This window comes from Macaca nemestrina, chromosome 7 (assembly GCF_043159975.1).
Source record: "Macaca nemestrina isolate mMacNem1 chromosome 7, mMacNem.hap1, whole genome shotgun sequence".
NCBI classification, from domain to species: domain Eukaryota; kingdom Metazoa; phylum Chordata; class Mammalia; order Primates; family Cercopithecidae; genus Macaca; species Macaca nemestrina.
The window spans coordinates 172,743,700-172,768,684 of record NC_092131.1 but is presented as its reverse complement, the minus strand read 5'-3'; the positions used below and the strand labels follow the sequence as shown (position 1 = coordinate 172,768,684).

Genomic DNA, 24,985 nt, shown 5'->3' with positions numbered 1-24,985 from the left:
TCTACACAAATCACTTCGTCTCACCTTGGGCCTGTCATGTATAAAATAGGAATAAGTGGCCGGGCGCGGTGGCTCACGCCTGTAATCCCAGCACTTTGGGAGGCCGAGACGGGTGGATCACGAGGTCAGGAGATCGAGACCATCCTGGCGAACACAGTGAAACCCCGTCTCTACTAAAACTACAAAAAACTAGCCGGGCGAGGTGGCGGTGCCTGTAGTCCCAGCTACTAGGGAGGCTGAGGCAGGAGAACAGCGTAAACCCGGGAGGCGGAGCTTGCAGTGAGCTGAGATCCGGCCACTGCACTCCAGCCTGGCTGACAGAGTGAGACTCCGTCTCAAAAAAAAAAAAAAAAAAAAAGAAAATACCACTGAGTTTTGTTTGCTGTTCTTACGTCCCACAGTTGTGCTAAACTCATTTATTATGAGCTTCATTGTCGTTTCCTTGGGTTTTCTTCATGGGCAATTATACTGTCTGTATAGAGGGGCAGTTCCATTTCTTCCTTTCCAATCTGCCTGCCTTTGATGTCTTTTCCCGGCCTGGTTGCCCTGGCCAGGACTTGCGGTGTGAAGCTGAGTAGGAGAGGGGACAGTGGGCGCCCCGCCTTGCTCCGGACTGTGGGGGAGGGCAGTTCATTCTTTCACCATCGGCTGTGATGTTGGCTGCGGGTGTTTATGTAGATGCCTTATTCCCAGATTAAGGCAGTTTCTTTCATTCCCCCTTTTAGAAGCTTTAAAAAATCCTTAATGGATGTAAAAATTTGTTAAATGCTTTTAATCTTCTCAAATGAAATGGTCCTGCAGTTTTCCTTCTTTAATGTGTTAGTATGGTATATTACATTGATGATTTTTACTTTTTTTTCCTTAAACTTTTTTTTTTTCTTTTTCAGACATAAGGTTTCACTATGTTGCCCAGGCTGGTCTTGAACTCCTGAGCTCAAGTGATCTACCTGCCTTGGCCTCCCAAAGTGCTGGGATTACAGGTGTGAGACACTGCACCAGCCTGATTTTTAAATACTGACCAAGCCTCGTATTACTGGGAAAGGCATCACTTGGCCACAATTTACCACCCTATTTCTTTTCTTTCTTTTTTTTTTTTTTTTTTTTTTTTTTTTTTGAGACAGAGTCTCGCTCTGTCACCCAGGCTGGAGTGCATTGGTGCAATCTCAGCTCTCTGCAACCTCTGCCTCCTGGGTTCAAGCAATTCTCCTGCCTCAGCCTCCTGAGTAGCTTGGATTCCAGGTGTGCACCACCACACCTGGCTAATTTTTGTTTTTTTTTTTTTTTTTTTTTTTGGTAGAGATGGGGTTTCATCATGTTGGCCAGCCTGGTCTCCAGCTCCAGACCTCAAGTGACCCACCCTCCTTGGCATCCCAAAGTGTTGGGATTAGAGGCATGAACCGCCGTGCCCGGTCCTGTTCTGTTTCTATCTTGCTAACTTTGACTTGCTAACACGTTGTTGAGGATTTTTCTGTTGATGCTCATCAGGGATGTTGGTTTGTGGTTGTCTTTCTTTGCATAATACTGTCTTGTCTGACTTTCTGTCAGGGGAAACCTGACATTATACAAAGTATTGGCGTGCATTCCCTCTGTTTCCGTTTTGTATAAGGGATTGTGTAGAATTAGTGTTATTTCTTCTTTACATGTTTTTGAATCCATCTGAGCCTGGAGATTTCTTTCTATAAGATTTAACGCCAGGCGCGATGGCTCATGCCGGTAATCCCAGCACATTGGGAGGCCGAGGCGGGTGGATCATCTGAGGTCAGGAGTTTGAGACCAGCCTGGCTAACATGTTGAAACCCCATTTCTACTAAAAATAGAAAAAATTAGTCGAGCTTGGTGGCGTGCGCCTGTAATCCCAGCTACTCAGGAGGCCAAGGCAGGAGAATCGCTTGAACCCGGGAGGCGGAGATTGCAGTGAGCCGGGATCGCACCATTGCACTCCAGCTTGGGCAACAAGAGCGAAACTCCAGCTCAAGGGAAAAAAAAAAAGATTTTACAAATTCCATTTCTTTAACAGATCTAGAACTATTCAGATTACCTGTTTGTTTCTAGGAGGATTTTCCTGGTTTGTGGCGCTCAGACATGGCTTTACTTATCTACATGGTCTGATTTGTACGTGTCGAGTTTTGCGTGGTATTCTCTTGCTAACCTGTCTGACGTCTGTGGGGCCTGCAGTGATGTCCCTTCATTCATTCCTGATACTGGTAAGTTGTATCTTTTCTGCTTTTTTCTTTGTCAATTTTGCTAGAGTTTTTCAATTTTGTTGATCTTTTCAAAGAACAATCTTTTAGTTTCATTAATTGTTCCCTTGGTTTTTTGCTTTCAATCTCATTGATTTCTGCTTTTATCTTGTCATTTGTCCCTTTGGCTTGTTTTGCGTTCACTTTGCTCTTTTTCTAGTTTCTTAAGGTGGAAACGTAGATTGCTGATTTACATCTATCTTTTTTGTAATATATAATCATTTGAGACTATAAATTTTCCTCTAAGCAGTGCTTTAATTAAACCCACAAATTTTGGTGTGTTTTCATTTATGTTTAAAATATTTTGTAATTTCTCTTGAGAATTGTTCTTTGACCCATGGATTATTATTATTGTTATTATTATTATTATTATTATTATTATTTTTTTTTTTTTTTTTGAGAAGGAGTCTGGCTCTGTCGCCCGGGCTGGAGTGCAGTGGCCAGATCTCAGCTCACTGCAAGCTCTGCCTTCCGGGTTTACGCCATTCTCCTGCCTCAGCCTCCCGAGTAGCTGGGAACACAGACGCCCGCCACCTCGCCCGGCTAGTTTTTTGTATTTTTTAGTAGAGACGGGGTTTCACCGTGTTAGCCAGGATGGTCTCCATCTCCTGACCTCGTGATCCGCCCGTCTCGGCCATGGATTATTATTAATATTTTTTTTTTTTCAAGATGGAGTTTCGCTGTTGTTGCCCAGGCTGGAGTGCAATGACATGATCTCGGCTCACGGCAACCTCTGTCTCCCGGGTTCAAGTGATTCTCCTGCCTCAGCCTCCTGGTTAGCTGGGACTACAGGTGCCCACCACCATGCCCAGCTAATTTCTTTGTATTTTCACTACAGATGGGGTTTCTCCATGTTGGCCATGCTGGTCTTGGACTTCTGGCCTCAGGTGATCCCCCCGCCTTGGCCTCCCACAGTGTTGGGATTACAGGCGTGAGCCACTGCGCCCAACCTGACCCATGGATTATTAAGTATGTTTTTAAATTTTGAAATGTTTGCAGATTGTTCTGTTAATGATTTCTTAGGGAAAACCAACAGTATATGATTTCATTTCTTTTAAATGTGTTCAGATTGATGTCTCAGGATATGTTCTCTCTTAGCGAACATTCTGTATGTGCTTAAAAAGTGTATGTATGGTTCAGGCGCGGTGGCTCACACCTGTAATCCCAGCACTTTGGGAGGCCAAGGCAGGCAGATCATGAGGTCAGGAGATCGAGACCATCCTGGCTAACACGGTGAAACCCGGTCTCTACTAAAAATACAAAAAAATTAGCCAGGCGTGGTGGCGGGCTCCTGTATTCCCGGCTACTCGGGAGGCTGAGGCAGGAGAATGGCGTGAACCCAGGAGGCGGAGCTTGGAGTGAGCCGAGATCTCGCCACTGTACTCCAGCCTGGGCAACAGAGCGAGACTCCATCTCAAAAAAAAAAAAAAAAAAAAAAAAAAGATGTATTTTGCTGTTGTTGGATGAAATGTTCTATAAATTAGATCCAATTTATTGATGGTGTTCTACAGTTCTCCTAGATTTTTGCCAATTACTTGTTCTCTCACGATGAAAGGTAGTGTGTGTGTTCTATGCGTCTAACAATTCATTGTCCAGTTAGAGTTGCTATTATACCACTTCAAGTGGATGGAGATCCTCACTGCCATCCATGAATGTGCATTCATCATTTTGAGAGTGAAAAGATTGTTAAAATTGCTTTTACTATTTTAGGTATGGCCAAATGAGATGGGACTAGTGAAATGGGCGGGAAAAATGGAAGCTGACAGTGTGTGAGCTAGACACCCATGAATGCCTTTGGACTGGGCGGTTAGAGGGATGATAGGTGATAATGTAAGGCGGCTCCATCACACATTCTGGGGACTCCTGTGGAACAGACCAGCAGCTGCATTTGGAGATTCATTTTCGATTGTCACGTTTCCTCTTAGAGCTTTGCCTGGTCATCGTGTTCTGAGTGGCCCATTGGCCTCCGTGTCCCTTTTGATGAGGACATTTGCTCAGTGACTTTTGAGCAGCTGGATCTCCTGCTGTGGCAGGTGAGTGAGGGGATGGACGGCTCCTCGGACTGGCCCCCGCCCCAGGAGAAAGAGTGCGTGGCCGGGGCAACGCTGAAGCTTCTACGACTTCAGGTGTTCACAATTTCCCTTCTTCTTGCTCCTTTTATAAGTGTCTTAGGGATTTGTAAGAAGGTTTATGTATTTTGAAGGGCGTGGGTTTTAGCCTATTCGGGGAAGTATTTTAAAGTAAGATTGTAATGCGCTTATAATGGATGCGAGGCTGAAACAACTTGATCTGGTTATTTTATGTTTGTGGTGGAAGTCAGCCTCGGCACGCAGGAAGAGCATGCATGGATTGTGTTATTTTTGCTATGATGAGTGTGTCAGCATTCTTCCTGTTTTACTGTTGTTGTGTGTGGAGAAGTGACTGGGTGAGATCACAGGTGATGGAGGGAGGAGGTGCTCAGCTGAGAGACCAGTGTTGGCCCCTCTCTCCTCTGTGCTGTGAAAACCCTGCTCCAGGAGTGTCCAGTCTTTTGGTTTCCCTGGGCCACGCTGGAAGAATTGTCTTGGGCTACACATAAAATGCACTAACGATAGCTGATCAGCTTAAAAAAAATCGCAAAACATATCTCTTAATGTTTTAAGAAAGTTTACTTTGGACCGCATTCAAAGCCGTCCTGGGCCACGTGCTGCCCTCAGGTTGTGGGTTGGACAAAGCTGATCTACTCAGTAAGCTCGGCCCCCTACACAATACCTTCCTTTCCTCACCATGAAGGTTATGGCTGCGGTCAAAATAAAAGCTACAAAAGTCTTCCTCCCTGGTAAAACTAAAGCTGAAGTATTTGATCATCATATTTTCTTTGTCTTTGTCAAAACACCATATAACTTAATGATAAGAACCACAGTTTTCTCGACATAGTAACTTCCCTTTTATCACACAATGATTTCTGTGTAACAACCCATCATGCCCCTCTTCCAGCCCCTCCCCTTTTTGCCCTGCTTCGAGAATCTACAGAACTGAGTGTAGTGTTTGGTTGCAGTGATGAACTGAGCAGAGGTTTGGAGCGTGCTTCTCCTCCTCCAGTCCTCTGTAGCACTCATGTGTCGCCATACCTGTGGCGTCCTGGCGTTTGCGTGGGTGCGCCCCTGGTGTTTGCTGCTCCTCCTGGTTTGCAGTGATGCTTCTGTTCTGGTCAGTGCTGTGGAGCGTGGCCTTGTGTATGTCTCAGGCTGTCGAGGTGTCCCAGCGTCTGCTTTTGCATTTGCCTCTCCGGGGTTCTGTGGGTTTCACAGACCGTAGGTGAGTTTCGACGCTCATTTCCGGACCTGTGATATCTATACCTAGATGAGCGATATGTTTTTGATTTCACTTCTACTGACAGGGCAAGGCCGGGTCTCTGATTTCTCGTGGGGTCTCTTGCTACCCAAAGCCCGGGACGGCAGTGTGTCGCGCCCTGGCTGTGGGTGGCTGGCAGGCAGGTGATCCTGAGCGGCTCCCAGCCTTCTGCAGGAAGCTGGGGTTCAGTGGGTCCTGTGTGCATTCCCGTGTGGGAGGTTGTTCTGAAGCCTGGCGGCTTGTCTCTGCCGTCAGAGCCCGGAACCTCTTGACTCCTGCTGTGTGTGCCCGTGTGAGTTCGCTTTTGCACTTGAGGAGTTTCCTTGTGTACTCTCAGCTCCGCAATCTAATTTTTAGCAGCTTTTTAAAAATTGAGACAGCGTCTCACTTTGTCACCCAGGCTGGAATGCAGTGGTGTAATCTTGGCCTCCCAGGTTCAAGTGATTCTCCTGCCTCAGCCTCCCAAGTGGCTGGGACTACAGGTGTGTACCATCATGCCCGGCTGATTTTTTATAGACATGGGGTTTCACCATGTTGGCCGGGCTCGTCTTAAACTCCTGATCTCAAGTGATCTTCCCACCTCGGCCCCCCAAAGACTGGGGTTACAGGCATAAGCCACCACCTGTGGCCGCTTTTTTGGTTACATCGTAGCCTTTCTTTCTGTGTTGCCTGCGGATTGTCGGGCGGGCGGGCGGGGTGGGGGTTGCTGTTGCTGGTGGTTTAGCTCCTCTGCTCATCTTGAGCTTTTCCATATACGTGTTCATGGTGGGGTTAAAAAATTCCTCTAGAAAATACTTCAACTATTGTGGGTAAGAGGTTTTCTAGTCCAGTTTTTAAAAATACATAAACTGAGAAGTTACTTTAGCTATTTAAATAATACTTCAAAGTGAGTTTTATTCCATGTTTAATAAGACTTTGAAATTCACTCATTTTGAGGGGTTCTAAGTGAAAATGATTTTTCTCCTGTCGGTTGCATGCTGCCATTAGTCACCAGGTTGACCCAGAATTGTGTGGTTTAGGTATGGGCAGCGTCCTCCTGAACAGCCTGAAGCAGACGGTGGTGACCCTGGCCAGCAGCGTGGGCGTGCTGAGCACCGTGCAGTCGGCCGCCCAGGCCGTGCTGCAGAGCGGCTGGTCCCTGCTGCTGCCCAGCGCCGAGGAGCGGGCCGGGCACTCTCTGCTCCCCTGCCCTGCACAGGTGGGCTTGGGGAAGGAACAGGAGAGGGCATGGGTCGGGGTGCTGGGAGGGGATGGCGTTTCACTCAAATTGGCACACACTTTCTATTTCAGTTTCAGGCAATGACGTGAACATAAGTCGAGGTTGTCAATTCATGAGTGATCTTCTGGTGGGCAGCCTGATGACTGCTGGAGTGTTGGAGTCAGCCTTACACGCAGCCATTACTGCAGAGATCCAGGTATGGCCTTGGAGGCACACGTGACCTGGTGGTGCTCTGAGATCGGAAATACCACACTCACACGCGAAGAATAACTGAAAACAGTAAAACTGAACTTGTCTCATATCCAAGTTTTTTTTTAAACTCTTTTATGTGCTAACTTAAACAATTACTGAGATATGATTTAATTGTGACATCCTGCATGTTGTCTGTTTCAGTGAAGTTAACAGGTAACTTGTTCATCATGTAGACTGTTCCCGTCACCCGGAAAGATCCCTGTGCCCCTTGGCACTCACAGCCGGGACGCTCCCCTGCCCTCAGATGAGATTCATTTTCCTGCTCTGAGTGTTGCAGCAATGTAGCTGCAGAGGCTGCACTCTTTCCTGCGTTGCCTTGGAGAAGGATTTTCGGATTCACTCACACTGTTGTGTGTCTTGTGACTTGGTTTTTATTATTGGGAAGTTTTCCATTTTATAGGTGCAGTGCTGTTTGTTAGTTCATTCTCCTATTGAAGGACATTTAATTGTTTTGGGGTTTTTTTTTTGTTTTTTTTTTTTTTGAGACAGGGTCTTGCTCTGTCACCCAGGCTGGATACAGTGACCTGATCGTGGCTCACTGCAGCCTGGTCCTCCTCGGCTCAAACGATCCTCCCACCTCAGCCTCCTGTGTTGCAGGGACCACAGTCAGGTCACAATGCCCGGCTAGTTTTTTGATTATTTTGTAGAGACAAGGTTTCACTATGTTGCACAGGCTGGTCTCGAACTCCTGGGCTCAAGGGATCCCCCAACCTTGGCCTCCCAAAGTGCTGGGATTACAGGCATGAGCCACGGCGCCTGGCCTTATTTTGTTTCGAGGAGTGCCTTTTGGTAGGGGTGCCCAGGAGGAGGATGACTGTGGAGATGGGCAGGTGCCCTCCCTGCTGTGCAACTGGCTGACGTCCTGGCCCGGGGCTCTGCCCAGGACTGCCGTGTGCGCTTTTTGCAGTTCCCTTGGCGGTGGGTGAGCCCAGTTCTCTCCACCAGCTGAGGCCCAGGCTGCAGTGGTGCTGGCCAGAGAGAACGGAGTTAGCAGCCCGGGACCTGCAGCAATCCACAGCAGGAGTCAGAGCCTCACTTTCCCATCTGGGGAGTGAGACGGTGGATCTCGTGGTTTTCAAGGATTCATCCAGGTCTGTTTTCCTGGGCCAAGGGTTTGTCCCAAGACCTGTGGCTGATGCCCTGGGCTCCAGCCTCTCTATCCAAGGGAGCAGGGCTGAGCAGAAGTCGGCCTCCGCATTCCTGGCTTTTCATCCCCATCCTGAGCTGCCTGTCTCTGGCTTCCCCATCAGTGCTGGTGCCCCTTGAGAAGCCTCCCAGAGGAAGAGTTGGCCAAAAGGGGTGTTTATGTGTGACTTGGAAGGCAGAAGGAAAGAGACAGCAGTTGCTGTCTGGAGGCGGCCGTGGCTGTCCAGTGTCACTGGCCAGGTCAATGTCCATTCTGCCTGTACACAGCAAATCTATCACTGTGACACGGGTTTTGCAAAAGAAAAAAGATAGATTCACAAGACCGCCAAGTGAGGAGGTGGGAGAACAGCGCTCAAATCCTTATGTCCCTGGAGATAAGGCTGAGGGCTGTTTCTAGGTTAGGGAAGTGTGATGATCTAAAATGTGGGGGGAGGTGATTGGCAGTGGGGAAAAATGAAGTAACAGGTTCATTTTGTGCAAGTGTTATCAGGCAGCTGGCCGAAATCGGTGGCTCATGCCTGTAATCCCAACAGTTTGGGAGGCAAAGGCGGGCAGATCACCTGAGATCAGGAGTGTGAGACCAGCCTGGCCAACATGGTGAAACCCCGTCTCTATTAAAAATACAAAAATTAGTCTGGACACGATGGCTCATGCCTGTAATCCCAGCACTTTGGGAGGCCGAGGCAGGTGAATCAGGAGGTCAGGAGATCGAGACCATCCTGGCTAAAACAGTGAAACCCCATCTCTACTAAAAAAAAAAAAAAAATACAAAAAATTAGCCAGGCATGGTGGTGGGCACCTACAGTCCCAGCTACTCGGGAAGCTGAGGCAGGAGAATGGTGCGAACCCACGAGGCAGAGCTTGCAGTGAGCTGAGATCGCGCCACTGCACTCCAGCCTGGGCGACCGAGCCAGACTGTCCAAAAAAACCCAAAAAGCCTGGGTGCAGTGGCTCATGCCTGTAATCTCAGCACTTTGGGAGGCCAAGGCGGGCTCATCACCTGAGGTTGGGAGTTCGAGACCAGCCTGACCAACATGGAGAAACCCCATCCCTACTAAAAATACAAAATTAGCCAGGCGTGGTGGTGCATGACTGTAATCCCAGCTAGTTGGGAGGCTGAGGCAGGAGAATCGCTTGAACCCAGGAGGCGGAGGTTGCGGTGAGCTGAGTCACACCATTGCACTCCAGCCTGGGCAACAAGAGCCAAATTCCATCTCAAACAACCAACCAACCGAACGAAAAACAAAACAAAAGAAAAAACACAGTGTAACAAGTAATTATAAAGTCACTGCTCAGGGACCAGCTTGCCCGTCCTGTGCCTTTAGAGGGAAGCTCCCACCCACTGTTCTTCAGTTTTATATCTTAAGTACAGGAGTCACCAAACTAGGCCTATGTACCACAGCTGGCACCCAGCCTTTATTTATTTATTTTTTGAGATGGAGTCTCTCTCTGTCCCCCAGGTTGCAGTGGAGTGGCACGATCTCTGCTCACTGCAACCTCTGCTTCCTGGGTTCAAGCAATTCTCCTGACTCAGCCTCTGGAGTAGCTGGGATGACAGGTGCATGCCACCACACCTAGCTAATTTTTGTATTTTTGGTAGAGATGGGCGTTGACCTCTCAAAGTGCTGGGATTACAGGCATGAGCCATGATGCCTGACCCAGCCTTTTTGAAAATGAAGGTTTTGGCCAGCACGGTGGCTCACGTCTGTAATCCCAGCACTTTGGGAGGCCAAGGCAGGCGGATAACCTGAGGTCAGGAGTTCGAACCCAGCCTGGCCAACAAGATGAAACCCCGTCTCTACCAAAAATACAAAAATTAGCCAGGAGTGATGGCATGCACATGTAATGCCAGCTACTTGGGAGCCTGAGGCAGGAGAATCACTTGAACCCAGGAGGCAGAGGTCGCAGTGAGCCGAGATCACACGATTGCACTCCATCCAGCCTTGGCAACAAGAGCGAAACTCCACCCCAACAAAATAAAAAATAAAAAATGATGTCCTTTTTTGCATCTCAACCCTTTTTTATTTTTTTTATTTTGAGACAGGGTCTCACTGTGTTGCCCAGGTTGGAGTGCAGGAGCCTGATCTTAGCTCACTGCAGCCTCGACCTCCCCAGCGCACATGATCCTCCCCCCTCAGCCTTCCAAACAGCTGGGACCACAGGTGGGCACCACCATGCCCGCCTAATTTTTGTATTTTTTGTAGAAATGGGATTATGCCATGTTGCCCAGGCTGATCTTGACTTCAGGGCTCAAGTAATCTCTCTGCCTCCACCTCCCGAAGTGCTGGGATTACAGGCGTGAGCCACCATGCCCAGCCCTGCTTTAAATTAAAGTGTATTTCACTTGATATTAGTACAGCCACTTCGGCGGTTTTTTGCTTACTATTTAAATGTTGTATCTTTGTATCCTTTTACTTTCAATCTGTTCATTTTAATTTAAAATGTTTATCTTGTAGATAGCACATTGATGGATCATATTTTTAATCCTTTCAGCCAGTCGGCTTTTCTTTTTTTGTGTGACAGAGTTTTGCTCGTCACCCAGGCTGGAGTGCAATGGTGCGATCTCAGCTCACTGCAAACTCTGCCTCCTGGGTTCAAGCGATTCTACAGCCTCAGCCTCCTGAGTAGTTGGGATTACAGGCGCCTGAAACCATGCCTGGCTAATTTTCGTATTTTTAATAGAGACGGGGGTTTCTTCATGTTGCTCAGGCTGGTCTTGAACTCCTGAACTCAGGTGATCCACCACCTCAGCCTCCCAAAGTGCTGAGATTACAGGCGTAAGCCACCGCACCCGGCCAAAGTGAATTTTTTTTTCTCAGAAAATCTATTCCATTCTTTTTCCAGAAACCAAGTTTGTACAACTAAAATAAATATTTATACTCTACTTTTTTTGTTCTGAGGTCTTAATGAGTTTTAATAGAATTTCATCTTTACATGTTTAGAAAAATTAGAAAATACAGATAAACCATAACTAAGTAAATAATAACATCTTTTTCTTCTGTTCAAAGTTCATTACTATTAGCCGAGTGAAGTGGCTCACACTTGTAATCCCAGCATTTTGGGAGACAGAGGCGACAGATCACTTGAGCCTAGGAGTTCGACACCAGCCTGGGCAACATGGAAACCCCGGTCTCTACAAAAACTACAAAAATTACTTAGGCGTGGTTGCTTGTGCCTGCAGTCCTAGCTACTGGCAAGGCTGAGGTTGAGAACCACGTGAACCCGGTAAGTCAAGGCTGCAGTGGTGCAGCCTTTGTCCCCCAGGCTGGAGTGCAGTGGTGCAATCTCGGCTCACTGTAATCTCCGCCTCCCAGGTTCAAGCAATCCTCCTGCCTCAGCCTCCCAAGTAGCCGGGATTACAGGCGCTCACCACCACACCTGGCTAATTTTTGTATTTTTAGTAGAAAGGAGGTCTCACCATGTTGGCCAGGCTGATCTTGAACTCCTGACCTCAAATAATCCACCTGCCTCGGCCTCCCAAAGTGCTGGGATTACAGGCGTGACCACCATGCCCTTTTTCCTTCTTAGAGGCAGGATGTCACTCTGTCACCCAGGCTGGAGTGCAGTGGCATGATCTCAGCTCACTGTAGCATTGACCTCCCAGGCTGAGGCGATTCTCCTGCCTCAGCCTCCCGAGCAGCTGGGATCACAGGTGTGCACTACCACACCTGGCTAATTGTTAATTTTTTTTTTTTGGAGATGGGGTCTTGCTATGTTGCCCAGTCTGGCAACATGGGATCCTCCAACTCCTGGCTTTGAGGGATCCTCCCACTTCGGCCTCCCAAAGCCCTGAAAATTACAGACGTGAGACACCATGCCCAGCCTATATTGTTGCATATTTCTTCAATTGTGTTTTGTGGTCGCTGGAGGTCTGTTTCTTCTTGGATTCCCTGCACAGTGTTCCACAGCTGCTCCACGTCATCTGCCCAAGACTTCTGCTGCATTCAGTTGAACACACAGGAGGAAACTTCACTCCCCAGCCGACCACACAAAGATCCCTTCTCATCCCCAGGGCAGCTGCTCTCGCCACTCCACCCACTCCCTGGATGGCTCCAGTTGCTGTGAGCGCGACCACCCGCCGCGTGATTAAGAGCTCTGCGGGCCGGGCAGTCTCCCGTGGGAGTGGGGGCGTGGGTGAGTGCGACGGAAATCCCGCCTTCCAGCGCCTGCCCTTGACCCTGGCCTCAGAGGGTGAGCTCCAAGTAGGAAGATAAGCAGATTGCAGGAAGCGGGAGAGCCCGGAGGACTGCGAAGCGCTCGTCTTCACCATTGGCTGCGCCCGCGGAGCAGCCTCGTTGCGATTGGACGTACGCGGGGGGCGGGGGGGGGGGCGCGGGAGTGTCGCCTTGGTCCGCCACTAGGGCAGTTAGAGGCCCGGGGATCCGGGCTGAGCCGGCGGCTGCTGGGAGGCTGTGTCCGGACGCCGGCGGGGCCAAGCGGCCCGGGTCTGCTTGTGTGGTCCTGGTCTGGGGCGCCGGGGCGGTGGGAGGCGGAGGCGGTGCGGGCGCGGGGCTGGCGGGCGGCCGAGCCTGGGAGGCAGGGGTGGGCGCGGCGGCCGCACCGGGGCCTGCGCGGATAGCCCGCGGGGCAGTCTCTGGCCTCTCTCCATCTCTTAAGTGGTGGTGGCTGTGGGTTTTTCTGCAGGCGATCGTTTTGAGTAATTTGTTTCACGCACGCGCCGTGCTGTGGGGTAAATGCTGCTTTCATGTGTCCGTTGAAACGGTGGGTTTCCTGTCGTGTGTGTGTACCTTTTGCATTTGAGGGCAGATGACATTGTGACTTGGTCTCCTGTGACCGTCCATTCTCAAGGTCTCGCCAGCGTGGTGCTGAAACCCGGCCCACCCTGCTTACCTTGGAAGGAGGCTTTCCCTTCCCCACCTCCCTTTCCCCTCCATCTCTTCCCTGTTTCCCTCTCTCCCCTCACTCCCGTCCCCCAGCTCTTCTCTCCCCTCTTGCTGTTCTCTCTCGCTCTCTTTTTTCTGCATTAAACATTTCGGGAGTGTCTTTGTAAATTATTAAAAAGCGTTAGGTCTTAAACATGTGTGTTTACTTGCAGGCCTGAGAACCGGGAGGACGCTGGAGAAAAGCTGCCCTGTGAATCTTTGTTTGGCTGCCCAGGCTCGCCTTGACTCCAAATGTTCCGTTGAAAACAGATGCATAGGTGGGGTTTGCCATGTCTTTTTCTTGGCGTGTTTCTGCTTCCATGTTTAAATTTCTCGTGTAAGGCTGTTTTTTTTTTAGGGCATGTAAGGGGAAGTTAGTTGTATCTTCCTATGTTAGAGGAGCAGGTTTATTTCCTCCTATAACTTAAAATGTAGCAGTCTTGGCCGGGCGCGGGGGCTCACGCCTGTAATCCCAGCACTTTGGGAGGCCGAGGGGCGTGGATCACGAGGTGAGGAGATCGAGACCATTCTGGCTAACACGGTGAAACCCCGTCTCTACTAAAAATACAAAAAAATTAGCCGGGCGTGGTAGTGGGCGCCTGTAGTCCCAGCTACTCGGGAGGCGGAGGCAGGACAATGGCGTGAACACGGGAGGCGGTGGAGCTTGTAGTGAGCCGAGATCTCACCACTGCACTCCAGCCTGGGCGACAGAGCGAGACTCCGTCTAAAAAAAAAAAAAGGTAGCAGTCTTTATGGCTGTTTTTGTAGATTGTGCACGGCTGCCTTTTAATTAGTTTCTTGCAAGTGCACTACCCTTGAGATCTATTAATAGGCAAAATTTTTTTCCTATTTATTATTACTGGCTAAGAAATCTGCCACACTCCTAACCATATCATGATGACTGTTATTTGTTACTGATAGTATTTGAGCTGTTTAGTTAACTGTGGAGGGGAAAATTGGAGAAGTCAGTTGCAGTAATTATGGCCGAGAGAAACTCACTCATTTTATGAGGTCTTGTGTTTGTGTTTCTGGAGAGACAAGAGTGAGTTCAGTTGAGCTGTTTGTTTTGTATTTGTAACCAATACAAGGACTAAGGACAATTGTGTTGAAACCGAGGTCATGATGTTAGGATCTTGAGGGCTGAAGGTTCCAAATCAATGGTGTATGTATAGAATTCTATCTGACTTGAAATTTCCCCTTTCTGGACCTCCGGATGCTGAGGCTAACAGTGTCCATGTGACAGTGCCTTCCCTGACAGGAATCAGAAACCTTTTTTTTTTTCTTTTTTTTTTTTGCACGTGTCAGTAATTCATTATATTTTTAAAACTTTTCACCTCTTCCTCCTAGTTCTCAAATACTGATTTGTAAATAAATTAAAACATTTCCCGAAGTGTTTTCTGTGAAAGAATAGTTGCAAAAGATACTGAAAGAAAAGTACATGGAAAAATCCGAAGTATATGTTTTATTCATTACATTTGATGAATTTTTTTGTTGTAGTTTTTTCCTCTCGAGAGGGCGTCTTGCTCTGTCGCTCAGGCTGAAGTGCAGTGGCTTGATCCTGGCTCACTGCATCCTCTGCCTCTTGGGTTCAAGCAGTTCTCTGCCTCAGCCTCCTGAGTAGCTGGGATTCCAGGTGTCCTCCACCTCGCCCAGCTAATTTTTTTTCTTTTTTTTGAGGTGGAGTCTCGCTCTGTCACCCAGGCTGGAGTGCAGTGTCACCATCTCAGCTCACTGCAAGCTCCGCCTCCCGGGTTCACGCCATTCTCCTGCCTCAGCCCCCCAAGTAGCTGGGACTACAGGCGCCTGCCACCACACACGGCTAATTTTTTGTATTTTTGGTGGAGACAGGGTTTCACTGTGTTAGCCAAGATGGTCTCGACCTCCTGACCTTGTGATCCACCTGTCTTGGCCTCCCAAAGTGCTGGGATGACAGGTGTGAGCCACCGCGTCTGGCCCTAATTTTTGTATTTTTAGTAGAGACCGACTTTCACCATATTGGCCAGGCTGGTCTTGAACTCCCGACCTCATGATCCGCCCACCTCGGCCTCCCAAAGTGCTGGGATTACAGACGTGAGCTTCCACGCCCGGCCCATGTTTGATGATTTTTTTTTTTGTCCTTTGTTCTTGTAAAAATCATGGTTAGAAAGCAGAGTATAATTATTCTTTATATGGATCCCAAATGATTAGGGTTTGTAGGGAGTTTTTTTTGGCATTCAGTAAATGTTTTTATTTTTAGTGTGGAATGTTGTGTGTTTTTTATTATTAGAAATTATTTATAGATTTATACATATCAAATTCCATTCTTTTTTGTTTGAGACAGAATCTCACTGTCTTGCCCAGGCTGGAATGCAGTGGTGCCGTCTCAGCTAACTGCAACCTCTGCCTCCCGAGTACAAATGATTCTCCTGCCTCAGCCTCCCAAGTAGCTGGGACTATAGGCGCCTGCCACCATGCCCGGCTAATTTTTGTATTTTTAGTAGAGATGGGGTTTCACTATGTTGGCCAGGCTGGTCTTGAATTCCTGACCTGGTGATCCACCCACCTTGGCCTCCCAAAGTGCTGGGATGACAGGTGTGAACCACCATGCCTGGCCTCAAATTCCATTTTTCAGACTATGAATATTTTATTTTATTTTCTGAGACAGGGTCTTGCTCTGTTGCCCAGGCTGGAGTGCAGTGGTGCTGTCTTGGCTCACTGCAACCTCTGCCTCCCGAGTTCAAGGGATTCTGCCTCAACCTCCCAAGTAGCTGGGATTACAGGTGTCCGCCACCACACCTGGCTAATTTTTTTTTTTTTTTTTTTTTTTTTGAGATGGAGTCTCGCTCCGTCGCCCAGGCTGAAGTGCAGTGGTGTGATCTCGGCTCAGTGCAACTTCTGCCTCCCGGGTTCAAGCAATTCTCCTGCCTCAGCCTCCTGAGTAGCTGGCATGACAGGTACCCGCCACCACTAACCTCCACCTCCCTGGTTCAAGCTATTCGCTGCCTCAGCCTCCTGAGTAGCTGAGATTACAGGCACACGCCAGCACTCCCGGCTAATTTTTGACTTTGTTGTAGAGACAGGGTTTCACCATGTTGGTCAGGCTGGTCTTGAACTCCTGACCTCATGATCCACTCACGTCGGCCTCCGAAAGTGCTGGGATTACAGGCGTGAGTCACATTTTTAGTAGAGATGCGGTATCACCATGTTGGCCAGGCTGGTCTCGAACTCCTGACCTCAAGTGATCCTCTCACCTCGGCCTCCCAAAGTGCTAGGATTACAGATATGAGGTACTGTGCCAAGTCTAATTTTGTATTTTTAGTAGAGACGGGGTTTTGCCATGTTGGCCAGGCTAGTCTGGAACTCCTAGGTTCAAGTGATCCTCCCGCATTGGCCTCTCAAAGTGCTGGGATTACAGGCGTGAGCCACCACACCTGGCCAGTGGGAGGTCTTCCGTCCCTTCTCTCCAGCATTCTATAAGCAATGTTTTTGGGCAGTGTGTGTTCAATTTTCTCTATATATACTTTGAACCCTACAGTAGTGAAAGGAAGAGTAGACAAATATTGAAGCTGATATAGTGTGGTCTTTGAGCTGCTGGTACTAATTATTGTTTTCATGGCCTTCAATGACTTCATCCTGCTTTTGCTGTTGTAAAGTGTTCTAATTTATGCTCCTGAGAATAACACTTGAGGTGTACTTAGGGTTCTTGTCTGCTTCCTGGTGACTGTCGAAGCTTTTCATCTTGAAGAAGGGAGATGACCAGTGTTCCAGTGTACTGAGTTTAAAGAATTTTGCATTTTTTTATTTGTAAAGTTTATAGCCAGATGTGGGATAGGGGTGACATGCTTTCTCTAAAGGGCCAAATAGTAAATATTTTAAGCCCTCAATGGACCATATGGTCTCTGTCATAGCCATGGGCACTTGCAGCTGTAGTGCCAAAGCAGCCACAGATAATACTACGTCTGTGGGCAGGGGACGTTCATTCTGTAAACTTTATTTATGGACACCAAAAGATGAAGTTCACAGAATGTTTGCAAGTCACAAAATACTGTTTTTCTTTTGATTATTTTTGAATCGTTAAAACATAAAATACGGTGGCCGGGCGTGGTAGCTCACACCTATAATCCCAGCACTTTTGGAGGCCGAGGCAGGAAGATCACCTGAGGTCAGAAGTTCGAGACCAGCCTGGCCAACATCATTTGGATGTACCACGTTGTGTTTATCCATTCTGCTATTGTAGGACCTTGTGGTTGTCGCCATTTTTCTTTCGCGATTGTATTCCTGCTATGAGCGTTTCTGTACAGTTGTCGTGTGAATGTAGTTTCCATTTCCCTAGGATAAAAACCTAGTAGTGGGAAAGTTGGGTCATGTGCTGAACTGTTTTCCAAAGTGGCTGATTTAGTTTGCATTCCCACTGGCAATCTGTCATGTTTCTGTTGCTCTGTGTCTTAGTTAGCTCTTGGTGTTATCAGTGATTTTTAGTTGAGCCATTCTAACAAGTCTAGTGGGATCTCATTGTGGTTTAAATTTGCATTTCCGTAATGGCTAACGATGCTGAGTATCATGTTCTTCTTTGCCACTCTTGTATCCTCTGTGAAGTTTCTGTTCAGATCTTTTGCACGAAAAAGCTGTACCATGGAACCAGTAAAATAACCAAGGAGAGGTTGATTAAAGTTCTGTTTATAACCCCAGAAGATTCCTGCCCTAGGGTTATGGGATGGCTGAACATAGGACGCCGACACTGGACAGATGAAATAGCAGTTTATTAGTCACGCGTGCTCACAGCCCTGGAGGTGGGGGACGCCGCATGCCACACGGGGGCTGCACTTGGGAACAGAGTGAGCCACCAGGGGCTGTGGGAGGCACATTTTATAGTAAGAAGAGGGTGAGATGACCTTGCTTCCATGGACAGATGTGATTGGCTTGTTTGAATACCTCTGGGCCGGCAGGGATGAGCAGGTTGGGGTCGGCTGTCTGTGATAAGGAGGGTTGTTTGGTTTGGGACCTTATCCGTGGGAGCAGAGCTCGGAGGAGACCTTGTGGTTAGGCTATTTGAGGCCTTCTTGATTTTACCGACGTCAAGGCAGCACATAATATTTAGTCTTAATTTCAGGCCACACAATACCTTCTTCTATATCTACTTTCTGTGGCACTTTTCAAAAGGTTTTTGTCCTTAGTGTTTAGCAGCTGATTACGATGTGCATAGTCATGGCTTCCTTTGGATTTATGGTGTGTGGGCTTTGCACAGATTCTTCCATCTGCCTAGGTTTATGTCGTTTGCTGAACTTAGGAAGTTTTCAGCCATTAGTTCTTTGGATATTTTTTTCAGCATTGTACCTTTTCTCTCCTGTTATTAACCTGTGGGGTCTATGCTAATTCTAGGTAGTTAGTTTCAGAATTGAATTGCACTGTGGGACACATAGCTGGGTGTCCCAGAGAACTGGAGAATTGCCTGGTGCAAAAGTCCATCCATTTGGTGTCAGAAGTGTTGCAAACAGAGGAACTGTTTCCTTAGAGATTTTTAGATACTCATTATTTGTAATCTGGATGGGATATCATGTCTTCCACCGATTTGGATACATTTTTGTAATTATGTTGTTTAGACGGTTAGTAACAGCCTTGTCTGATGGAACGTGTTTACATGTCAAGATTAAGGTTATTTCTCTCTCCTCTTGGCTGACTATGTAAGGAGTTTCATGACAGTTGTTTTGATGGAAACTTCACATTGTCACTGGCCTAAAGTCTTTGTTCTCAGCTTTTCCTTTGTGTCCCAGTGCTCTTGAGTTATGCTCTCACTGATAGCGCCCCTGCATAGCAGTGCTTCTCAGTTGGCAGTGGAGTAGGGCCTCGTAAGGAGTTAAAAGATTTTTGATTTATGCTCCTATTCTACACCCTCCCTTTCCCCATGGATACACAAGCATTGGGACACAGTGGATAAAGCAATTGGTGTGAAATTGAAGTAGGTGAATATCAAAGACTAATTTTCTCAGTTGTGAAATCTACTAGGAAGTTAATGAAATATCATTTTGGAAGACATGCTTTAAGTAATTTGATATATTGGTTTCTTTTTTTTTTTTGAGACAGAGTCTCGCTCTGTCACCCAGGCTGGAGTGCACTGGCACAATCTCAGCTCATTGCAAGCTCCGCCTCCCGGGTTCACACCAGTGTGCTGCCTCAGCCTCCTGAGTGCCTGGGACTGCAGGCTCCCTCCACCACGCCCGGCTAATTTTTTGTATTTTTAGTAGAGACGGGGTTTCACCGTGTTAGCCAGTATGGTCTTGATCTCCTGACCTCATGATCCGCCTGCCTCAGCTGCCCAAAGTGCTGGGATTACAGGCGCGAGCCACTGCTCCTGGCCCATATATGGTTTCTTTATGAAAATTGTACTGGATCTGTAACAGATATGATTGATGTATTTTATTTTTAAGTTGTCAAACATTCAGTTAATGATGTGTGTTGTAACTTTTCGGGGAGGGACATTTGCAGAGACTGACTAATGGTATGACATTGTGAAAAGCGGTTACAGATTAAACATTTTTTATTTTTGCAGATGTTAGTGTGGAACAAAGTGGAACAAAGAAAGAAGATCTGGATGACAAAGAGAAAAGTGATGAAGAAGAAATTCCTGCACTTGTGTACAGCGCAAGTCAATTCTGCACAGCTGGTTATGGGGCAAGCAACCAGATAATCTGGTGCGTTTTGACACTTAGGAAAGCTTAATCTGACGCTCCTTATCTAAATAACTTGGATGGATTATTAGTATTTTTGGTAACAATTTTTTTGTTTTGTTTTTTTTGAGGCAGAGTCTAACTCTGTCGCCCAGGCTGGAGTGCAGTGGCGCAATCTCGGCTCACTGCAAGCTCTGCCTCTCGGGTTCATGCAATTCTCCTGCCTCAGCCTCCCGAGTAGCTGGGACTACAGGCACCTGCCACCACACCCGGCTAATTTTTTGTATTTTTAGTAGAGACGGAGTTTCACTGTGGTAGCCAGGATGGTCTGAGTCTCTTGACCTTGTGAGCCACCACACCTGGCCCAGTATACATCTGTAACTTGTGACTGTCCACTTTCTTTCTTTTTTTTTTTTTTTTTTTTGAGATAGAGTCTCGCTCTGTCACCCAGGCTGGAGTGCAGTGACGCACTCTCAGCTCACTGCAAGCTCCGCTTCCCAGGTTCACGCCATTCTCCTGCCTCAGCCTCCCGAGTAGCTGGGACTACAGGTGCCCGCCACCACGCCCTGCCAATATTTTTGTATTTTTAGTAGAGATGGGGTTTCACCGTGCCAGCCAGGATGGTCTCGATCTCCTGACCTCGCAATCTGCCCAGCTCGACCACCCAAAGTGCCAGGACCACAGACGTGAGCCACAGTGCCCGGCCCACTGTCCACTTTCAAATGGTATTACACTGCCTGAGCCGCGGAGCAGCGCTCTGACCACAGCTTCCTGCTTCTGACCTGTTCTTGGTTGGTTGTGTTGCTGTATCATATGTCCAAGTGAAACATGGTATAAACCCCACAATATGCTGTTTTTGTTTTTGCTTTAAATAGGCAATTACATTTTTTCTCCTCAAATTCGAAAAGAGAAAAAAAAGTCTGGTTTTTTTGAGACAGACTTTTGCTCTTGTTGCCCAGGCTAGAGTGCAATGGCACGATCTCAGCTCACTGTAACCTCCGCCTCCTGGGTTCAAGCGATTCTCCTGCCTCAGCCTCCCTCATAGCTGGGATTACAGGCACGCACCACCACGCCCAGCTAATGTTTTTGTATTTTTAGTAGAGACAGGGTTTCCCCATGTTGGTCAGGCTGGCCTTGAACTCCTGACCTTTGGTGATCCAGCTGCCTCCACCTCCCAAAGTGGTGGGATTATAGGCGTGAACCACCGTGCCTGGCCTCTTTTTTTTTGGAGATGAAGTTTTGCTCTTGTTGCTCAGGCTCCAGGCTGGAGTGCAATGGCATGATCTTGGCTCACTGCAACTTCCACCTCCTGGGTTCAAGTGATTCTCCTGGCTCAGCTGGGATTACAGGCATGCACCACCAAGCCTGTCCAATATCTTATTTTTGCATAGAGACAGGGTTTCATCACGTTGGTCGGGCTGGTCTCGAACTCCTGACCTCAGGTGGTCCACCCGCCTCGGCCTCCCAAAAAGCCACCGCGACTGGCCAAAAGTATTTTCTGTTAACCTACATGTTTACCATTTGGGGCCCATAAGGTTTTGTTTCTATCCTAGCTGCCTTCTGGTATCATTTTCCTTCAGTTTGGAGATGCCCCTTTACCATTTCTAGAGCTGCTGGCAGAGAAGTTTCTCAGTCTGTCACGGTATCAATTTTGGCTTTACCTCTGACTCTACACAAATCACTTCGTCTCACCTTGGGCCTGTCATGTATAAAATAGGAATAAGTGGCCGGGCGCGGTGGCTCACGCCTGTAATCCCAGCACTTTGGGAGGCCGAGACGGGTGGATCACGAGGTCAGGAGATCGAGACCATCCTGGCGAACACAGTGAAACCCCGTCTCTACTAAAACTACAAAAAACTAGCCGGGCGAGGTGGCGGTGCCTGTAGTCCCAGCTACTAGGGAGGCTGAGGCAGGAGAACGGCGTAAACCCGGGAGGCGGAGCTTGCAGTGAGCTGAGATCCGGCCACTGCACTCCAGCCTGGCTGACAGAGTGAGACTCCGTCTCAAAAAAAAAAAAAAAAAAAAAAAAAAAAGAAAATACCACTGAGTTTTGTTTGCTGTTCTTACGTCCCACAGTTGTGCTAAACTCATTTATTATGAGCTTCATTGTCGTTTCCTTGGGTTTTCTTCATGGACAATTATACTGTCTGTATAGAGGGGCAGTTCCATTTCTTCCTTTCCAATCTGCCTGCCTTTGATGTCTTTTCCCGGCCTGGTTGCCCTGGCCAGGACTTGCGGTGTGAAGCTGAGTAGGAGAGGGGACAGTGGGTTCCCCGCCTTGCTCCGGACTGTGGGGGAGGGCAGTTCAGTCTTTCACCATCGGCTGTGATGTTGGCTGCGGGTGTTTATGTAGATGCCTTATTCCCAGATTAAGGCAGTTTCTTTCATTCCCCCTTTTAGAAGCTTTAAAAAATCCTTAATGGATGTAAAAATTTGTTAAATGCTTTTAATCTTCTCAAATGAAATGGTCCTGCAGTTTTCCTTCTTTAATGTGTTAGTATGGTATATTACATTGATGATTTTTACTTTTTTTTCCTTAAACTTTTTTTTTTCTTTTTCAGACATAACGTTTCACTATCTTGCCCAGGCTGGTCTTGAACTCCTGAGCTCAAGTGATCTACCTGCCTTGGCCTCCCAAAGTGCTGGGATTACAGGTGTGAGACACTGCACCAGCCTGATTTTTAAATACTGACCAAGCCTCGTATTACTGGGAAAGGCATCACTTGGCCACAATTTACCACCCTATTTCTTTTCTTTCTTTTTTTTTTTTTTTTTTTTTTTTTTTTGAGACAGAGTCTCGCTCTGTCACCCAGGCTGGAGTGCATTGGTTTTATCTCAGCTCTCTGCAACCTCTGCCTCCTGGGTTCAAGCAATTCTCCTGCCTCAGCCTCCTGAGTAGCTTGGATTCCAGGTGTGCACCACCACACCTGGCTAATTTTTGTTTTTTTTTTTTTTTTTTTGGTAGAGATGGGGTTTCATCATGTTGGCCAGCCTGGTCTCCAGCTCCAGACCTCAAGTGACCCACCCTCCTTGGCATCCCAAAGTGTTGGGATTAGAGGCGTGAACCACCACGCCCGGTCCTGTTCTGTTTGTATCTTGCTACCTTTGACTTGCTAACACGTTGTTGAGGATTTTTCTGTTGATGCTCATCAGGGATGTTGGTTTGTGGTTGTCTTTCTTTGCATAATACTGTCTTGTCTGACTTTCTGTCAGGGGAAACCTGACATTATACAAAGTATTGGCGTGCATTCCCTCTGTTTTCGTTTTGTATAAGGGATTGTGTAGAATTAGTGTTATTTCTTCTTTACATGTTTTTGAATCAATCTGAGCCTGGAGATTTCTTTCTATAAGATTTAACGCCAGGCGCGATGGCTCATGCCGGTAATCCCAGCACATTGGGAGGCCGAGACAGGTGGATCATCTGAGGTCAGGAGTTTGAGACCAGCCTGGCTAACATGTTGAAACCCCATTTCTACTAAAAATAGAAAAAATGAGTCGAGCTTGGTGGCGTGCACCTGTAATCCCAGCTACTCAGGAGGCCAAGGCAGGAGAATTGCTTGAACCCGGGAGGCGGAGATTGCAGTGAGCCGGGATCGCACCATTGCACTCCAGCTTGGGCAACAAGAGCGAAACTCCAGCTCAAGGGAAGAAAAAAAAGATTTTACAAATTCCATTTCTTTAACAGATCTAGAACTATTCAGATTACCTGTTTGTTTCTAGGAGGATTTTCCTGGTTTGTGGCGCTCAGACATGGCTTTACTTATCTACATGGTCTGATTTGTACGTGTCGAGTTTTGCGTGGTATTCTCTTGCTAACCTGTCTGACGTCTGTGGGGCCTGCAGTGATGTCCCTTCATTCATTCCTGATGCTGTTAAGTTGTATCTTTTCTGCTTTTTTCTTTGTCAATTTTGCTAGAGTTTTTCAATTTTGTTGATCTTTTCAAAGAACAATCTTTTAGTTTCATTAATTGTTCCCTTGGTTTTTTGCTTTCAATCTCATTGATTTCTGCTTTTATCTTGTCATTTGTCCCTTTGGCTTGTTTTGCGTTCACTTTGCTCTTTTTCTAGTTTCTTAAGGTGGAAACGTAGATTGCTGATTTACATCTATCTTTTTTGTAATATATAATCATTTGAGGCTATAAATTTTCCTCTAAGCAGTGCTTTAATTAAACCCAAAAATTTTGGTGTGTTTTCATTTATGTTCAAAATATTTTGTAATTTCTCTTGGGAATTGTTCTTTGACCCATGGATTATTATTATTATTATTTTTTTTTTTTTTTTTTTGAGAAGGAGTCTGGCTCTGTCGCCTGGGCTGGAGTGCAGTGGCCAGATCTCAGCTCACTGCAAGCTCTGCCTTCCGGGTTCCCGCCATTCTCCTGCCTCAGCCTCCCGAGTAGCTGGGAACACAGACGCCCGCCACCTCGCCCGGCTAGTTTTTTGTATTTTTTAGTAGAGACGGGGTTTCACCGTGTTAGCCAGGATGGTCTCCATCTCCTGACCTCGTGATGCGCCCGTCTCGGCCATGGATTATTATTAATATTTTTTTTTTTTTCAAGATGGAGTTTCGCTGTTGTTGCCCAGGCTGGAGTGTAATGACATGATCTCGTCTCACGGCAACCTCTGTCTCCCGGGTTCAAGTGATTCTCCTGCCTCAACCTCCTGGTTAGCTGGGACTACAGGTGCCCGCCACCATGCCCAGCTAATTTCTTTGTATTTTCACTAGAGATGGGGTTTCTCCATGTTGGCCAGGCTGGTCTTGGACTCCTGGCCTCAGGTGATCCCCCCGCCTTGGCCTCCCACAGTGTTGGGATTACAGGCGTGAGCCACTGCGCCCAACCTGACCCATGGATTATTAAGTATGTTTTTAAATTTTGAAATGTTTGCAGATTGTTCTGTTAATGATTTCTTAGGGAAAACCAACAGTATATGATTTCATTTCTTTTAAATGTGTTCAGATTGATGTCTCAGGATATGTTCTCTCTTAGCGAACATTCTGTATGTGCTTAAAAAGTGTATGTATGGTTCAGGCGCGGTGGCTCACACCTGTAATCCCAGCACTTTGGGAGGCCAAGGCAGGCAGATCATGAGGTCAGGAGATCGAGACCATCCTGGCTAACACGGTGAAACCCGGTCTCTACTAAAAATACAAAAAAATTAGCCAGGCGTGGTGGCGGGCTCCTGTATTCCCGGCTACTCGGGAGGCTGAGGCAGGAGAATGGCGTGAACCCAGGAGGCGGAGCTTGGAGTGAGCCGAGATCTCGCCACTGT

At 47.4% G+C, this 24,985-nt stretch overlaps 1 protein-coding gene across 1 annotated transcript in view; it reads left to right on the top strand.

Annotated features, from left to right (window-relative positions):
• LOC105470213 (E3 ubiquitin-protein ligase HERC2-like) overlaps nt 1–24,985 on the top strand; it is a 147,341-nt gene that overhangs the window by 8,703 nt on the left and 113,653 nt on the right. Inside the window, exons 3-11 of the transcript XR_011606258.1 lie at nt 2,053–2,204; nt 4,166–4,366; nt 6,593–6,771; nt 6,864–6,988; nt 11,199–11,415; nt 12,089–12,497; nt 13,247–13,351; nt 19,600–19,741; nt 23,438–23,583. The gene's annotated coding sequence lies outside the window, so the exon portion shown is untranslated. Of the gene's footprint in view, nt 1–2,052; nt 2,205–4,165; nt 4,367–6,592; nt 6,772–6,863; nt 6,989–11,198; nt 11,416–12,088; nt 12,498–13,246; nt 13,352–19,599; nt 19,742–23,437 lie in introns of the transcript that reaches the window.